The sequence below is a fragment of the Clarias gariepinus genome, chromosome 1 (genome assembly GCF_024256425.1).
Source record: "Clarias gariepinus isolate MV-2021 ecotype Netherlands chromosome 1, CGAR_prim_01v2, whole genome shotgun sequence".
NCBI classification, from domain to species: domain Eukaryota; kingdom Metazoa; phylum Chordata; class Actinopteri; order Siluriformes; family Clariidae; genus Clarias; species Clarias gariepinus.
In genome coordinates, this window is record NC_071100.1 from 11,884,426 (window position 1) to 11,902,051 (window position 17,626).

Sequence of the window (17,626 nt, forward strand, 5' to 3'; positions counted from 1 at the left end):
GGAACAATTACAAGAAAGTCGCCAGAAGCAGGTAGCTAGGAGTAAATTTAAAACAAGTCTTCTGGAAGATGCTGGTTTAAGGACAGAAGCTAACCATGCTTATTCATGATATATCAAGTGGGTGGGGTTAAACTTTATGAATACAGTTTCAAAGATATGGTGTGTGTTATTCTGGGCAAGTTTGGACTATACATGTGACCATTGGCTTTTACTGTAAGTGGAAGTTACTTTACATATGGCTCTTACAGATGATGATTTTCTTAAACTGTTACTGAAAACACATTTTTCATTAAAAAAATTATACGGTCTAATAAGACAATGGGACAAAAAGTCACACCCTCTAACATTTAATTGGCAGTCGTTTGCTTTGATTATGCTACGCATTCACCATGGCATTGTTTCGATAAGCTTATGCAATGTCCCAACACTTATTTTTGTTTAGACTTGGCTCAATTTCTCTCCAAGGTCTTGTGTTAATGATGGGAGAATGAGACAGATAAATGTTGGAATGTGTGCATGCCATCAGGGAAGAAAAAAATCCACTGATGAAAAAACGTGGTCATTCAGTATAATCACTTTTTTAAATAAGGGTGATAGAATATACCTGTCTCTTAGATTATTTTACATCCCGAATTTCTAAAAAGTTGGGACGTCTTTTAAATTTGAATAAATGAAAACCAAAAGACGTTCAAATTGCATAAACCAATAGTTTATTCACAATAGAACTTAGACAACAGGAATGTTTCAACAGAGAAATCTTGAACTTTTATCCACTAAATGAGCTCATTTCAAATGTAATTATTCATAATGTCACAATCATGCTGTTAAGTGTCATCTGAGGGCATCCAACAAAGGTTTTCTGCCATGTTTCTTATGCACAGAGATTTCGCCAGTTTCTCTGAAGCATTTGATGATGTTCTGATAAAAATGAGATTTTCATAGTCTTTGACATGTGTCATTGAAGAACATTATTTTTAAAGTATTCCACAATTATTTTACGCACTTTTTCACAGAATGGAGAGCCTGAAGACAACATTTACAGTATGCATTTCTACACTGACTTTTGGACAAATATAACAATGGTTTTAATTAAATTGTTTAATTTAATTGTGCTAAAGTGTTAAATTTATTTCAGGTTTACAGCGCTTAGGTCAGCTTTGACTTATAAATGCGCTTTAGAAAAACAATGATAAGTGAAACTTTCAACTGTCTTTGTACTCGAGGCTTCCTTATTTCATAAAACCATTGATTACTTGCATGATAACAAAATTACTTCAAATGTAGGCGTTTCTCATTTTAATTTATTAGGAGACAAACTGGAGGAATTTGGGTAGGACTAAAGCACAACAAAGACATGTACCTGATTCAGAAGACAAAATGCAGAAGAATGTTGGCAGTATTCAAACTTACATTAGACTTCCAAAGAAAGGTGAGAGGATACCCATTCATTATGTTTTAGCTGAAAGACATATATCAAAGACATATATGACACATTAACTGTAACGGAAATATTCATGAAGGCATGTTTGTTCTTAGTGCCAAAGGCAGTGACTGGATTCTGCAGAAGAATTCAGAAGAAACTCGCTGTTCTTGAACCATAAATTACACTTCCAATTAAAGGTCATTGTTTGCCTGTACAGGTTTTTGTTAGATGGAAGGTGTATTACATATGCTTTTTATATAGGTTAAGTTCTTTAAACTGTCACTGAGATATCTAAGAAGGCATGTTTGTTCTTTTTGGCAAAATAATCATGAATTATTTACATGCTTTTCGTATAAATAATTCTGGACATTCACTTACACTAGTGGCCACTGCACAACTACACATTGGTGGACATTAGTTAGGTTAAATTATCACAAGTCACTTTAAATATGTCACTTCAAGTATATTTGCACACCCCCTGGACATTCTGTTACCCGGATGCAGTCACTTTAAACACTTTAAATCCATGACATTTCTATTTATACTCAATTTATATTCAACCTCATTCCCACACATAGTCCTAAATTCTATAGCTGTTCTTTTCTCATCTACCATATTTTTCATATATGTTTCTTATATTGTATATTTGGTCCTGTACAGTTCAGCTGTCTCTTATTTCTCTATATTTTTCATATATGTCTCTTTTATTGCCTATTTTGTACTGTACAGTTATGTTATTTCATTTTAATTCTATATTTAATTTTATTCTTTCTTAGTTAAATTTACCTTCTGTTTTCCTTTTCATATTTATTTTTCTATTTCATAGTCTTTTATTTTAAGGTCACGGGCAGTTGTCTAAAGTATTTCACTGTATATCGTACTGTTTATGGCTTTGTATAGGTTTTTCCGTATTGAAGCACAATAAAGGACAAAATGCTCATGCGTATGATGCGGGGGAAAAAGTTTCAGAATTAATTGTTTTAAGAAGAAATGACTTTGATAATTGAATTTTGGAATGTGTTTCATAAATGTATGGGACAATGTTAAATAAACCCCCCAAACAGTATTACATAACAAAATATATCATTTTCATGACACAAAATTGTACTTATCACCTTCACCTTAACTTGCCTTTAATTTCATTTACAGATGCAGTTTAATGAAAAAGTATTTTTTTTCCTATTTATTATTATTTTATTTTTTTTGCATATTGGTCAAACTCAATTGATTTATATTATGAAGCAAATTTTACTATTACACAAAGATATAAAATGCCTTTTTTAAATAATAATTTTGTGTATTACAGGAAAAGAAGCTTTCCAGACCTACATGGCCATAGGGTTAAAACGAATTGCCCCATTACTAATGACTGGTTGTGCCACCCTGGGTAGCAACAACAGCAATCAAGCATTTGCAACAACTGGTTACAACAGTCAGGAGGAACACTCTTCTTTGTTTGGCACACTCTTCTTCGCAGAATTGCTTTAATTTAGCCACAGTGAAGGGTTTTCAAGCATGAACCGCGTGTTTAACTGAGGTCTTAAACTGCAGTTCTTTAGATGTTGTCTTGAGTTATTTTATGATCTCATGAATGAGTCGCTATTGGGCTCTGGGAAGTAACTTTTGGGACGAATAACTTTTTCACATAGTGCCAGGTAGGTTTGGGTTGCTTTTTTTTTTTTTCATAATAAATGAAATCATAATCAAACTTTTTTTTTTACTGTTTCCAGGAGTCTATGGGGAATTCTCTTCATGGCCTTTTTAAGTTTTGTTACACTTAGTTTGAATAATCTAAAAGGCCATGGGCACCAGGTACTGCTGTTGAAATGAGACATTATGTTTGCTTCGAACATGGCAAGTTAATGAACAAAAAATAAATAAAACTAAGATATGTTACCTGCTGATTACACATGTTGCAGTCAATAATATACCATCAGAGGAAGTCTGACACAACTGTTTCCATTTTCCTCAAAAGCAGCCACTCAACCAGCAGTCTGTAACATTGTGCTAGGTTTTAGTACAGTCTTGCAGTACTAAAAAGAGAAAAGGGATCCCACGACTTGCCGCTGCTGCGCGCGGCAAGCTGTGAAAATGCCCTTCAATACCTGTAGGGGGCAGTCATGTTTCAGTCTAAAGTATCGTAGGTCTACTGAAGCCGAAAAATGTTATGTCTCTTAGGCGCCCATTGACAGCAAGCGACAGAGCTCATAAACGTGTCAAGCTCAAACTAATATGTATTTATTCATCATTTTCATTCAGAATTATTATTATTATTAGTAGTAGTTCTCCAAATTTATTATTATTATTATTATTATTGTAACGCACCCGCGCGTGTGTGCAAAAGGACTACAAAGATGTATGATGTTAGCCTATAACAGTATTGTTATATTGTTTTTATGCGCTTTAATCGCAGACAGGTACTGGTGGCTCAGTGGTAGGTGATTCGCCTGCCATGCGGAAGACCCGGGTTCGATTCCCAGCCGGTACTCAAAATGCCGGTGCTATGCGCTAAAATGCCACAATATAACCATTACATTATCAAGTTATGCTTCAGTACTATATGCATGTTTGCAATTGAGAATTTTTTTTTTGCTTAAGCTATAAAACACATTAGCACTCAACTCACAGTTGCTATAATTTTATGATTATCATAAGCAAACAGTGTAAAACAATGATTCACATTTATTACATTTTCACCCAGAGCGGGATTCGAACCAGGGTCTGGACGATTTTATAGGATATACGGATATTATTTAAGCAACGCCACACCACATGGAAAGCGGCAAAAATGCTTCAATTTCATTGGCTGTCACTGAGTGTCAGCTATTCATGACTGGCCCCCCGGGGAACGCAGATTCCCCGGGTTTTGACTGCGCTTTCTTCATTCGTTATTACAGGGGCGGACTGGGACCAAAAAGTGTCCCTGGACTTCCTGGCCCACAGCAGCCCACACCATAATACATTGGCTCATTAATGTAGAGATACATTTTTAACACCAGTTACTAGTATAAAAATATAACACAATCCAGAAATCAATGCTATTTAAACATGTTATTTAAAGTATCACTGAACATATATTGGGTCATATTAGTAAAACAAAGAAACGAAGAAAAGAACATCAAGACAAACAACATATAAACCTATAAAGACAATATTTTAAAAGAAATAGCAATAAAACTGAACAGGTAAGCTGAAATAAAATCAGTAGCAGCAGCGTCAAGGCAGTGTGCAAGGGATCTAATGTTGAGTAAAGTCCAAACTTTAGAGGTAGATTTCGATTACTTTTTTGGCCTATTTCTTGTTTAATGGTTACCAGATTGTTTTGGCTGGATTTAACGAATTTATTCTTTTTTCTCACTATTCGGGGAACAGACACACTTTCTATAGGACAATCTATGTGTGTCCGTCTATTAGTATGGCGAGTTGTATTGTGGCTAATATCTAAAGAATCTAAGGTATGACTTACCGCCAGTCAGATGGTTTGTAGTGTCCTGGAGATGTTGTCCGAGAGGACCGCTGCTCCAGCTCTGCTAGGGTGCAGGCCATCAGTGTGGTAGAGCCTAGGATGCTCCCAGAAAACATTCCAGTTATCAACAAAGGGTAAGTTCTTTTGTTGACACCAAGATTGTAACCATTCATTAAAGGCAAATAATCTACTAAACCTCTCGATTCCTCGCTGAAATGTCGGAAGTGGTCCAGCTACGACGATCTTTGTCGTGGGTGATGTGCTGCGGACCTTCTCCACCAGGCTCGACGCGCTCCTGAAGTCCTTTTTTAGGATCTCCGTCTGCCTCAGCCTGGTGTCGTTCATGCCAGCATGAAGATCCACAGCTCGAATGTTCTTCCTCAGGGCCGCAGGCACCTGTGCAGCAATAACAAGATCACGTGCACCAGGTAAACAGCGAGTGTACGCTCTACCTTTAGCCGTGGTAGCACGCACGCGCCGGACAATGGAGTCTCTGATGACCAGCGCGTCGAGCCGTCTCACGGAGAGGAGTGAAGCGGTTTCGGGTCGAGATCTCGAAGACGGGTGCTGGCGGAGGAGGTGAGGTCCTCGCCAGGGGCTTGGCACGCGTCTTCCGCTGCTGCAGTATCCAGGCCTCGTGGTATCCCGGCGCCGGGGTGAAGGAAACCTGGGCGGGCTGCGTCCTCGGTGCGTTGGACCTGGGCAGAGAAACACACGGGGTAGAGGTTGTAGGAGAATTCTCACGCCAAGAATTTACCTGGGACAGGTGAGCGTCGGTCCGCGACGATTCCAGCTTGGCTTTCTGCTGCTGTAGCCGGGCCAGCTTCACCTGTAGATCACGGATCAACTTCTCCACGGCCTCCAGCTCCAAGTCCACCGAGTGCAGCTTTAATGTCTCCTCACCTGCACACAGAGGCAGAGTCACAACCGACATGGTGTATAAAAACGGAGATAACCGGTGTGAAAGAGCGTAAACAAACTTGTGATAGCCGAGCTAACGGGCTAGCGATGCTAATGCCGGTTAAAAGCGGTGTGCTGGAAAACAATTAAAACTTAACGATATAACACGCGTTTCGAGTGAATATATTATAAGATAGTATAAAATACTTATCTGTTATATATTCACTCTTCGTAAGGGGACGAAAAAGTTGAAAAATTGGTCAGTCTAGCGGAGCTCAGAAAAAAGCAGCGTCTCTGGTGATTCAAGCAGCGTCTATCAGATAATCACCTAGTTGCTGATATCAGATAATCAGATAGTTGCTGATTAACTGCAGCACATGTTCAGAACTGCCCATCCCGGAAAACACTAACTTCCTGATTGATCACATGGTAACTGCTACAATACGTAATTATCAAGATGTCCATTAGGGGGAGACAACCATTAACAAATGATTGATTCTTAATTATTATTTAACAATAACTGTTACACTCCCCGTCTGGTGTGATTGAACGCCACCATGAAACGACACACCAAACACATTACTTTATGTTGGATTCTGGTGGAAGGAGTACAACAGTCTCTGTTACAGGTCTAAGAAAAAGCCTTGTTCCATCTTGTTTAGGAACCTTTATTTCCACCTTGCGGACTTTCCCATCTTTGCTTGGAAATACCAGAGTAATTATTCCCATTGGCCATTCATTTCTCATAGCTTGGCTATCTTTGAGGAGCACAATGCTGCCTGGCTCAATGTTCTGTTGTTCGGTTAGCCACTTCCTACATGTTTGCAGTGAGCATAGATACTGTTTTCTCCATTTGTCCCAGAATGTGTTCGACAGATGTTGGACTTGTCGCCAGTGACGTTGAAAAAGGTCATTGGTTCCAAATTTACCAGGTGTGCACACTTTCTGTGTGAGGAGAATGGAAGGTGTAAGAAAAAATGGATTGCTAGGATCAATAGATACTGGCACTAGGAGTCTAGCATTAATGATGGCGGACACTTCAGCCATGAAGGTCGTGAGAACTTCATGAGTTAGTTTTATGTGACCTAGCTGAAGTAACATGCTGTCTAGTATTCTCATCGCTATTCCTATCCTACTTTCCCAGGAACCACCCATGTGGGAAGCATGAGATGGGTTAAATGTTCGAGAGCACTCGTTTTCTGCTAGATATTTTTGAACAGTTTCATTGTCAAGGTTTGATAGGATCAGAAGCTCTTTATAAAATTTGTCCCACGATCCAAGCAAATCTGTTTTGCTGGACCTCAAAGAGCAAAAAGCGCTTGAGGGCATTTATGAAACTGGATGTGTCCAGTGACTCTATTACCTCAATGTGGACTGCCCTGACACTAAGACAAGTGAAAATCACTGCCCACCTTTTGCCATGGGCCAGACCTCCCCTTGTCCGACATGCACAGACTGGCCATGAACCAAATACATCAAGGCCTACCTTGGTAAATGGAGGTTCTGTACACAACCTGTCTGATGGAAGACAAGACATTTTCTGCATCTGAAAGTAGCCACAAAGTTTCCGACAAAGTACACAGCGGTGTATGGTACTATTCATGAGCCTTTTGCCGCCAGTGATCCACAGGCCAGCTGCGCGGACAGCTCCTTCAGTGAACAAGCGTCTTTGATGTTGGGTTTTCTGATGGTAGTACCTTATTAGTAAGGATCCAATGTGGTGCTTGCCAGGTACAATTAATTCAATTCAATTCAATTCAATTTTATTTGTATAGCGCTTTTAGCAATTTTCATTGCCGCAAAGCAGCTTTACATAGTCAAAAGAATTATTTAAGTTTGTATGAAATGTGAATTTGTATGGATCAAAATGGTCAGTTTGTCCCTGGTGAGCAAGCCGAGGGCGACAGTGGCAAGGAAAAACTCCCTGAGATGGTAATAGGAAGAAACCTTGAGAGGAACCAGACTCAACAGGGAACCCATTCTCATTTGGGTGAAACAGAAAGCAGTAAATGATCTGCATTTATACAGTGTGTAGGGTGGGAGGCACTTCAGCTATAATAGCTGATGTTAATTGATGTTAATATGGAGTCCAGGTAGTTATTAAAGACCCAGGTAGACTTGTAAGAAGTTCCAGTCATGAACTATCGAACTGTCAAGTCCCCAGAGAAACAGTTGCCAACACCAGTCAAGGCCAGAACCATTTTCTAGGTGGAGAGAATCATTCCCAGACACCAGACGCATCCCAGAGAGACACACGGGGCATCCATGTGACGAGATCTTCAGCCAGAAGCGGGGCACCAGGATGGGTCAGACAGGTCCGGAGGGCAGAGGGAGTCTGGATCACTGGCAGCTCAGGAACGACATGTGTAGCTCGACAGAGAGAGAGAGAAAGAGTGAAAGGGGAGGACAGGAGGAGAGAGGAAAAAGAAAGAGGGGGGGAAAGAGAAGAAGAGGAGAGATGGCAGTTAGGTATGGTCACAGTCACACAATGTATAATGTGAATGTATATTAACTGTAGAGTGCAAGCAGAGACTCCGGCAGGACTAACTATGACAGCATAACTAAAAGGGAGAGCCAGAAGGAAACACAAACATAAGGGCTTCCTGACATGTAAAGCAAACAATCACCTCACCGTCAGCAAACCTGAGTGATCAATGAGAGTGAGGAAGACAGCATCCAAACATACCAGTTCACCATAATACTCTACGTCCATGAGTCCCCCAGATCTGCTCCTTTACCTATGGCAAATCTATTTATAAAAATGCTTGGCTAAATAAATAGGTTTTTAGCCTGGACTTAAACACTGAGACTGTGTCTGAGTCCCGAACACTATTTGGAAGACTATTCCATAACTTTGGGGCTTTATAAGAAAAAGCTCTGCCCCCAGCTGTATTTTTCATAATACGCGGTACTGACAAGCAGCCTGCATCCTTTGATCGAAGTAGGCGTGGCGGATCGTAAGACACTAGCATTTTGCTCAGGTACTGCGGCGCGAGACCATTTAATGCTTTATATGTCAAGAGTAGTATTTTAAAATCAATGCGAAATTTCACAGGGAGCCAATGGAGTGAAGATAAGATAGGGGTGATGTGCTCATATCTTCTGGTTCTGGTGAGGACTCTCGCTGCTGCATTCTGGACTAGCTGAAGCTTATTTATGCATCTAGCTGAACAACCAGACAGTAAGGCATTACAATAGTCCAACCTAGAGGTGATAAAAGCATGAACTAGTTTTTCTGCGTCGTTTGGCGACAATAAATTTCTTATTCTGGCAATATTTCTGAGGTGAAAGAATGCTATCCTGGTAATATTATCTACATGTGCTTCAAATGAAAGGCTGGAATCAATAATCACACCAAGGTCTTTCACTGTTGCATTTGATGGAACAGAAAGGCCATCTAAAGTTACGGTGTGATCTAAAATTTTACTCCTAGCTGTATGCGGTCCTATGACTAGAACTTCTGTCTTATCCGGATTTAGCAGAAGGAAGTTAATTAGCATCCAATTTCTTATGTCCTGCACACATTGCTCAATTTTAGTAAGCTGTTTTTTCTCATCAGGTTTTGCTGAGACATATAACTGTGTATCGTCAGCATAACAATGAAAACTAATACCATGCTTACGGATTATGTTGCCCAGAGGAAGCATGTAAAGGGAAAAAAGCAGTGGACCTAAAACTGAACCCTGCGGAACGCCAAACTCCACTAGAGAACATGCAGAATAATCACCATTTAAGTCTACATACTGATAACGATGGGTCAGATAGGATCTGAGCCAGGAGAGGGCTGTACCCTTAATTCCCACTACAATTAGAGGGTACTTCTCCTCCTGATCCACTCTTGCTGCTAAAATGCGACCTCCAACTCTAAGAAAGCCCTGTTCATCAATGAATGGATCAAGTGGAATTAATGGACTACTTTTAAGAAGTTTTTTCCCCACTCTTGATGCATGAGATCCATAGGTTTCTTCCTGTACAGTACGAATGATTACAGTCTTTGCTTTTAAAAGGTTTTCGGCCATTGGACAACAATGCCAATTTTTGCAGTTTAAGGATTTGTCAGTGGGCACTTTTTGGAAAACACTGGCAATGTGAATGAGGTGTCCAATTAAACGAATAAGTGATTGCCAATTAGAGAACCTAGAGAAGTGATGTGATCCTAGTTACTTGCTCATAGTAGTTGTAATCATACTAGAAACCTCTGGTCGCACCTCAACATCACTTGTAGGATTTATGAGTTCAAAATTTTCCTTCTCTTCGGAGCTTAAGGAATCCGCCAAACATTTGGGTCCCAGGAGCCATGGGCTGTTTGTGAGATGTGCTGCAGGAATAGACCTTGTGGCTATGTCTGCAGGATTTTGGTCAGTTCGTACATAAGCCCACTGTTCAGGCTGACTGGATCTTCTTATCCTTAACACTCTGTTGTTGACATAGACGTAAAAGCGTCTGGTCCGGTTGTATATGTACCCCAATACCACTTTGCTGTCAGTGTAGAAAGTGATAGCATCTAGATGTCAACCTCAGATAAGACAAGGTCGGCCAACTCTACAGCCAACACAGCAGCACACAGCTCCTGCCTTGGGATAGTAAGCTCAGAAAGTGGAGCGAGTTTCACTTTACCCATAACGAAGCTTACATGTTTGTCTCCGTAACCATAAGAGAGTTTGAGGTAAGCAACTGCAGCAATAGCTTTGGTGGAAGCATCTGCGAATACACACAATTCTCTGCGTGCAGCTTCAGAGGGTGACTGTTCAGAGTAAGTTATGGGTATGTGAAGATGTCTTAGCTCTCGTAGAGAGCTGCGCCATGTCTCCCATGCCGCTTCCATGTCTTTTGGCAGTGGAGAGTCCCAATCAGTGTTTCCTGAGCTTAATTCTCGCAGAAGACATTTTCCTTGGAGAGTTATTGGGGCTGCAAACCCTAAAGGGTCAAACAGACTGTTGATTGTTGACAAGACTCCTCGACGTGTAAAGGGTTTTCTTTCTTCTGGTACTTGGAAAGTGAAATTGTCCGTTTTGATGTTGCGGTTTAGGTCGAGGTCTAGATCTTTTAGATCGCTGGCGTAATCTTGTAATGGAAAGGCCTCCATGACCTCTCATGAATTTTGTGTAACCTCAGGTTTGATTTAGCAAGAACATTTTGTGTTCGCTTTAGCAAACTCACTGCTGCTTCTACACTTGGAAGAGATTTTAACCCATCATCAACATAGAAATTACGCTGCACAAACTGTTGCATTCAGGATCAAGATGTTGTCCTTCTAGATGGACAGATTTTCTCAGACCATAAATGGCTACGGCTGGCGATGGGCTATTGCCGAAGACATGTACCTTCATGCGATACTCCACAATATCCTTGGTCAAGTGATCGTCTTGAAACCATAAAAATTTCAGAAAGTTCCTGTGTTCCTCTCTGACAAAAAAACAATAAAATATCTGCTGGATGTCTGCAGATATGGCGACTGACTCTCTGCGAAATCGAATGAGTACACCTAAGAGAGAATTTGTTATGTTAGGTCAGGACCCATTAACAGCACATCATTGAGAGAGATGCCATTGTATTGGGCACTCGAATCAAATACCACCCTGATCTGTCCAGGTTTCTTTGGATGGTAAACACCAAAGAGTGGAAGATACCACCGTTCTTCTTCATCTCCAACAGGAGGAGCCACTTCTGCATGTCCGTTCTCAAAGATTTTTCCCATTAAGGAAATAAAGTGTTCTCTCATCTGTGGTTTTCTTTCAAAGTTGCGCAAAAGTGATGTAAGGAATTTCATTGCTTGTGATTTATTGTCAGGAAGACATTGTCGTGTATTTTTAAATGGCAATGGTCCTACCCAACTGTTATTCTCAATTTTCTTAAAGCCTTTCTCCATAATGTTCAAAAACAGTCCATGTTCAATGGACAGAGCCAATTTGTCATCATCTTTTGTATGCCCAAAGACGTTGTGTCGCCCAAACAGTTCATTTTATGTGCTGGGACAGGTCTGAAGGAATCATTGTATCTGTCTTTCACCTGCAAGATGTTAGGACATTGTTCGAAAAGTGAAGGTCGTCCATTATCCAATGTCTTGGTATACAGTGTGCTAACTGCGAGTGGCTTATGGATATTTCCAAGGCAGACGTTGCCTACAATGACCCATCCTAAGTCAAGTTTTTGCGCATATGGCAAGTCATGAGGGCCATTGATTAGTTTACGCACCTTATGCAGACTGAGAACATCCTGTCCAAGGAGAAGTATAATGTGAGCATTTGCATCAGTTTCTGGGATAAGGGGTGCTACTGATTTAAGATGTGAATAGTGAAGTGCAGCAGAAGGTGAAGGAATCTCAGATCAGTTATTGGGAATCTCATTACACTCAATCAGATCTGGAGGTGGAAGGCTAATCTGTCCATCCATGGATTCAATTTCAAAGCCACTGGCTTATCTTCCTGTTGTTTCCATAATGCCAGCACAGGTTCTTAGTGAATATGGAGAACTAGAGCTTTGGACGTCAAACCTATTAAACAACTCAGAACGAGCCAATGAAAATCCATTATTGCAAAAAGTTTTATTGCTTTATCACTCAACCCCTAGGATAGATCTTGGCAAGGCAGATCTTTGAACATGACCTGTTAGTTAAATCACCACCACAGACCTGAGTGCAATGCTCTGAATTGGAATTTGTGTCTTTAGTTGAAAGTGCTGGATCTTGATAAAAAATGCTATCATGCCTTTTGCTACCACATTCTGTACATTTGACATAGGCTTTGCAGTTTTTAGCAATGTGTGATGAAGATGTGCAACATCTGAAGCAAATTCCATTCTCTTTTAAGAATGCTCTGCGTTCTTCAAGAGGCTTTTCTCTAAAGACACAACACTTGCGAAGAGGATGTGTCTTTTTGTGTATGGGACAAAACTTGTCACAATCATTACCTTTATTGAAGGGTCTGTCTAAATTAAAGGTGACAACAGGTGACATCAGTTTTATGTACTGAAATCTCCCTCTGTTTAGGCTCTTTCCATGAAATTAGCTTAGGGAGAGCATCTGCATGTACTGTGAATTTGAAACTTGGGTCATTTCTGATCCTCACCTGTTGACTAATAAACTCAACAAACACTTTAAATGGAGGAAATGGCACATTGTGTCTCAGTTTATAGTAAGAGCCAACAGATAACCGCCTATCTTGAAGTTTTTCAACTACTGGATTTATGCCACGAGCAGTGTCGAGTACTGAAAGTCCAGGCAAGTCTTAATCATCATTGGCTGACTGTAACTCCATAAGTAAGTCACTTAAATCTCTTAGTTTAGCATAGTTTTTGTTTGTTAATTTGGGAAAAGTCTCAAGGCATTTAAATAGTGAATCCTCAATCACCTCAGGTGAGCCATAACATTCCTCTAGTCTGGCCCATATCAAATTTAACCCTCTCTCATGGTTATTTGCATTCACAGTGCGAATCCGACTGGCATTCTGCAGACTCTTTTCCAAGTCACTTGACAAGAAGGTCAATTTCTTCACTGAATGTCAAGTCTAAGCCTTTGATAGCATTCTTGAAGGAACAGCACCACGCTCTGTAACTTTCTGGTTGATCATTGAATTCCATCAGCCCCGTAGAGACAAGTTCAGGGCGTGCTGAGTAACGCACAAAGTCATTCATATTAGAATTATTATGTACGTAAGCAGCAGCAGTTGCACATGCAGAAGAAGTGTTGCCCACTGAATCAAAAATTTCGGGGTTAGGTGGTAACGGCTGGTTGACATACCCTGTTTGGTTGTCTAAAAAAAGCTCGACCCCAGGCATTGAAGTAGACTGGCTATTTGATTTTACTTGTTGCGTGACATAATCTTTAGTGCATTGTGCTGTATCCATTGGAGTGTGATCTTGCAAGAGCCTACAGCCTAATTTTTCACTGTGATGCTCAACAGCAGCTTCAAGTGCATCAGCCTTTGCTACAGCCACAGCAGATTCTTTCTCTTGCTTTAACATGTCCATAGAAGCTTCTAAACAAGCTTTTTCAATTTTTATTTTCATTTCTTTCTCAGCAAATGATAGACAGGCTTTTGCAGCCTCTGCCTTTGCACGTGCTATTGCTGCAGCAGAACTTGTTGAATTATTTGAATGCTGTGTGGATGCACAAGACCTGGTCTTCCAGGTTGCTGAGCTTATCTTCGACATAATTTGCAGAAAAAAAGCTTACTTGCTTGATGCTGCGTAGAATCAGCTTGAACTGCGATGTCCTGCCCGACAGAGCCGTTGTTTTACTGTACTGTCCTCTATATACGTCCTCTGTATATTTTGACAGCTAGCTAAACTCCACCCTCATTAAAATGACAGACACGGAATGTCACTTTCCAGCTTTTAATAAGGATAGGGTGAAACTATAAAACAAAGTAAGAAAACAATAAACAATATAAGTATACGCACAATATTTACACAAAAACACTTTTTACAAATGTAATATTCCCCAATATCAATCCAACAGGTATGTAATAATAAGGACATCATGATGATACAGCTAACAAACATATATATGTACAAACTATAAATCCAACAAATAATCAAATGCTATAAAATATAGATGAATAGGGAAAAAAAAACATACCAACGAAGCTACCAAAGGCCAAGGATGAACACTAACTTCCTGATTGATCACATGGTAACTGCTACAATACGTGATTATCAAGATGTCCATTAGGGGGAGACAACCATTAACAAATGATTAATTCTTAATTATTATTTAACAATAACTGTTACAGAACATTAGGTATGAGTGAGTATTCTAGGTATTTTGGTGCCATGAAAATGTAGGATGCATTTTTTTTTTACCTTTAAATAAAAGTGTACATTGTAAAATGTATTTAAATATTTCAAATTTATCGTGTGGTGTACAGTCACAAAAAACGTCTCTGTCAAAATACTGGACTCAACCTCACTGTGAGTATGATGTACAGTTGCTGCTATTGACGTCTATGTGATTGATGGAGGAATGTTTACCCAAAGTATTGCAAAAAATATTAAATAACACTTTTTCTCCTTAATAAATTGTTGCTAAATATCTGGCCAAGTTACACATCTGACACCGTTTACACCATTTGCATTGTAGAGCAAGAAACACCGCCCTGCTGGTCCTATAACAAATTATTAACCTTTCATGTGGTTTACAGTATTATTTAAATTACAAACTCTCACCTTGGACCGTCTGTATTAAGTCTGCCAAAGTCTTAAAAACTTCAATCAGTAAATCTGACCAGCATGTCATAGGCATCTGAATACGTTACACGCCTGAAATCTCAGACTGCTCAAATGCAAACAGGTGACATTGTACTGTTGAACCGACTGTCTCTTCCATGATGTACAGTTGACTAGATTGTGTTTTTGTAAGTTTAATATTTTTGAGGTATTCTAGAAACTTACCACTTTTTTTTCTCTCTAATCTCTTACAACAATGAGCCAGCCTACCTGGAGGTGATTAGGAATCTGGAGAACTGGTGCCAGAGGAACAATCTCTTTCTAAATGTCAGCAAGACAAATGAGTCGATAGTGGACATAAGTACAGTACAAAGCAGCAAAGAAAATACCAGACCCCAGAGAGTGGTCAGCTTCTGAAACATCGGTATTCACATCACGCAGGACCTGTCATGGTCCTGTCACATTAGGCTTCCCTCTCGGCTCTTGACGAAGGCGGTAGCATCTGCTCTCCCTCCCTTATCTCTCCCCGCTTGCTTCTCTTGTCTGTCTTGTGAATACTATTCAGAGACTCTCCTCGTCTTGCTCTTGAAAATTAAAAAGGAATATGGATTTGATCAACTGGTCTCTGAATGCAATTGACACGATCTCAACGAGAAATGTGGGTTCTGGGGAACCTACTTGTCCTGCTGGGACGTTTGCTGCTGGATACACGATGGACAGTTGGGAGAAGTGGCGCATTGTGTGCCTGGCCGCACTGTCTCTGGAGGATGTTCTTTCCAGCTACTGCATTTGAAGATATCTACCTATTCGGAACTCTGATAACTGGGATTCTGCTGATTGGATTAGGTGGGATACCTGGATATCGAAAAATCTTAAAAGCAGTCAGTCGCAACCCCAAGAGACTGGCTGGCTGGGAAATAGTGGTGACGAGAGCTGTCGGTAATCAGACTGTGGTTCTGGACCGCAAATTGGATAACATCTTGGAGAGACTAGCAGCTATGCAACATGATTTGGACAGACCTGCAGACCAGTGATGGACATTAAATATCTGTGAAATTGGCAGATATTGTTCGAAACCTGGAAAATATGATTTTCTTTTTCGGCTGCCCCTTTTTTTAAGGCCGTGGCTGGAGTCATAACAAACTCCCCGAAGACCAAGATAACGAGACGCTCTGGAATCCTACTCCCTCCCCCTTCAAGGACACCTGGCGCAGACTATTACGGGATGTTACAGGCTTACAAACTGATACGCACGCACTCACGCACATACATAACAGCTACAGATAGACACTCTACCTTCCCCATATCCAACGCCTTCGTGTGCTTATTCCCTTCAGTGTGGGCAGGCGGAATCGGGACCAGCGGTCTCTAGCTGCAGGGACTGGAGCTGTTTGCCTACATTGGACATTTCCTATCCCCTGTACCCTCATCGTTGCAATGTTTATGTCTTGTGTTTACATGTTTGTATGTGCTTGTTGCTGAGGTATTTTTGTACCCCTGATCGCACACTGCCCTTTTCGAAGGACAGTCTGGGAGGGGATTTTTTACCCTCGTTATCCTAATGTATCTATTTCTTATCTTCTATAATGGCGCCGGTTAGGTGGCTGCCGTCGCGACTCTGTGGTCGCACAAAATCATTTCACTGCATATTGTACTCTGTATGATGGTGTATGTGACAAATAAAATTTGAATTTGAATTTGATTTTTAACACTGTGGCAAAAAAGGCCTGGCAGAGTCTCTACCACCTTAGACACTGGGAGAGACTTTAGACTGCCCTCCAGTGTGCTTAGGAACTTTTCTTTCCTGCACCTGACGGGAGACATCACGACCTGGTTCGGGAACAGCACCATGCAGGACTCACAAGCTAAAGAAAGAGGTGCAATCAGCTGAGCGCATGATCTGCACAAAGCTCCCTGACTTGCACTCAATCTACAGCAAGCAATGCTGGACCAAGGTCAGGTAGAGATCATGAAAACCACTTCCTGACTGTTTTTTCTGTTGCGGTCAGTGAGACGCTGGACTAAACCATTTTTGCACACTGCACTTTTATGGACAATTATGGACAATTCATTGACATTACACATTTACACATTCATGCACATTTGTACACACCCTGGACATTTCTATTTAAATTCCACGTCAACTTCCCCAAGTGTATCTGTATTTTCCATTTTTGTAGTCACATTTTGTTTATTCTGTACGGCTAGGTATGTTAAAATACAGATCTGGCCATTAAGAATGCACGTTTTGAGAAAAGGAATCTTGCAAGATGCCGCAACATCGTGAGGCAAGCTGTGAAAATGCCGTTCATTACCTGTAGGGGGCAGTCGTGTTTTAATCTGAAGTATTGTGTGAAGCCGAAAATGTGTTATCTCTCTTAGGCGCCCATTGACAATAAACATATTACAATAAACAATATTTAAATAATCGTGTCGAGCTCAAACTGTAAATATTGATATGTATTTATTCTTCATTTTCTTTTCTCCTTCAATGATGATACTTCTTTCACTGCGCTTTCTCCATTCAGTATTATTATTATTATTATTGGTAGTAGTGCTCCGAATTATTATTATTATTATTGTTATTATTATTGTAACGCACCCACGCGTGTGTGCAAAAAGACAAAGAATACAAAAATTTATTATATGTTAGCCTAAAACAATGTTGTTTT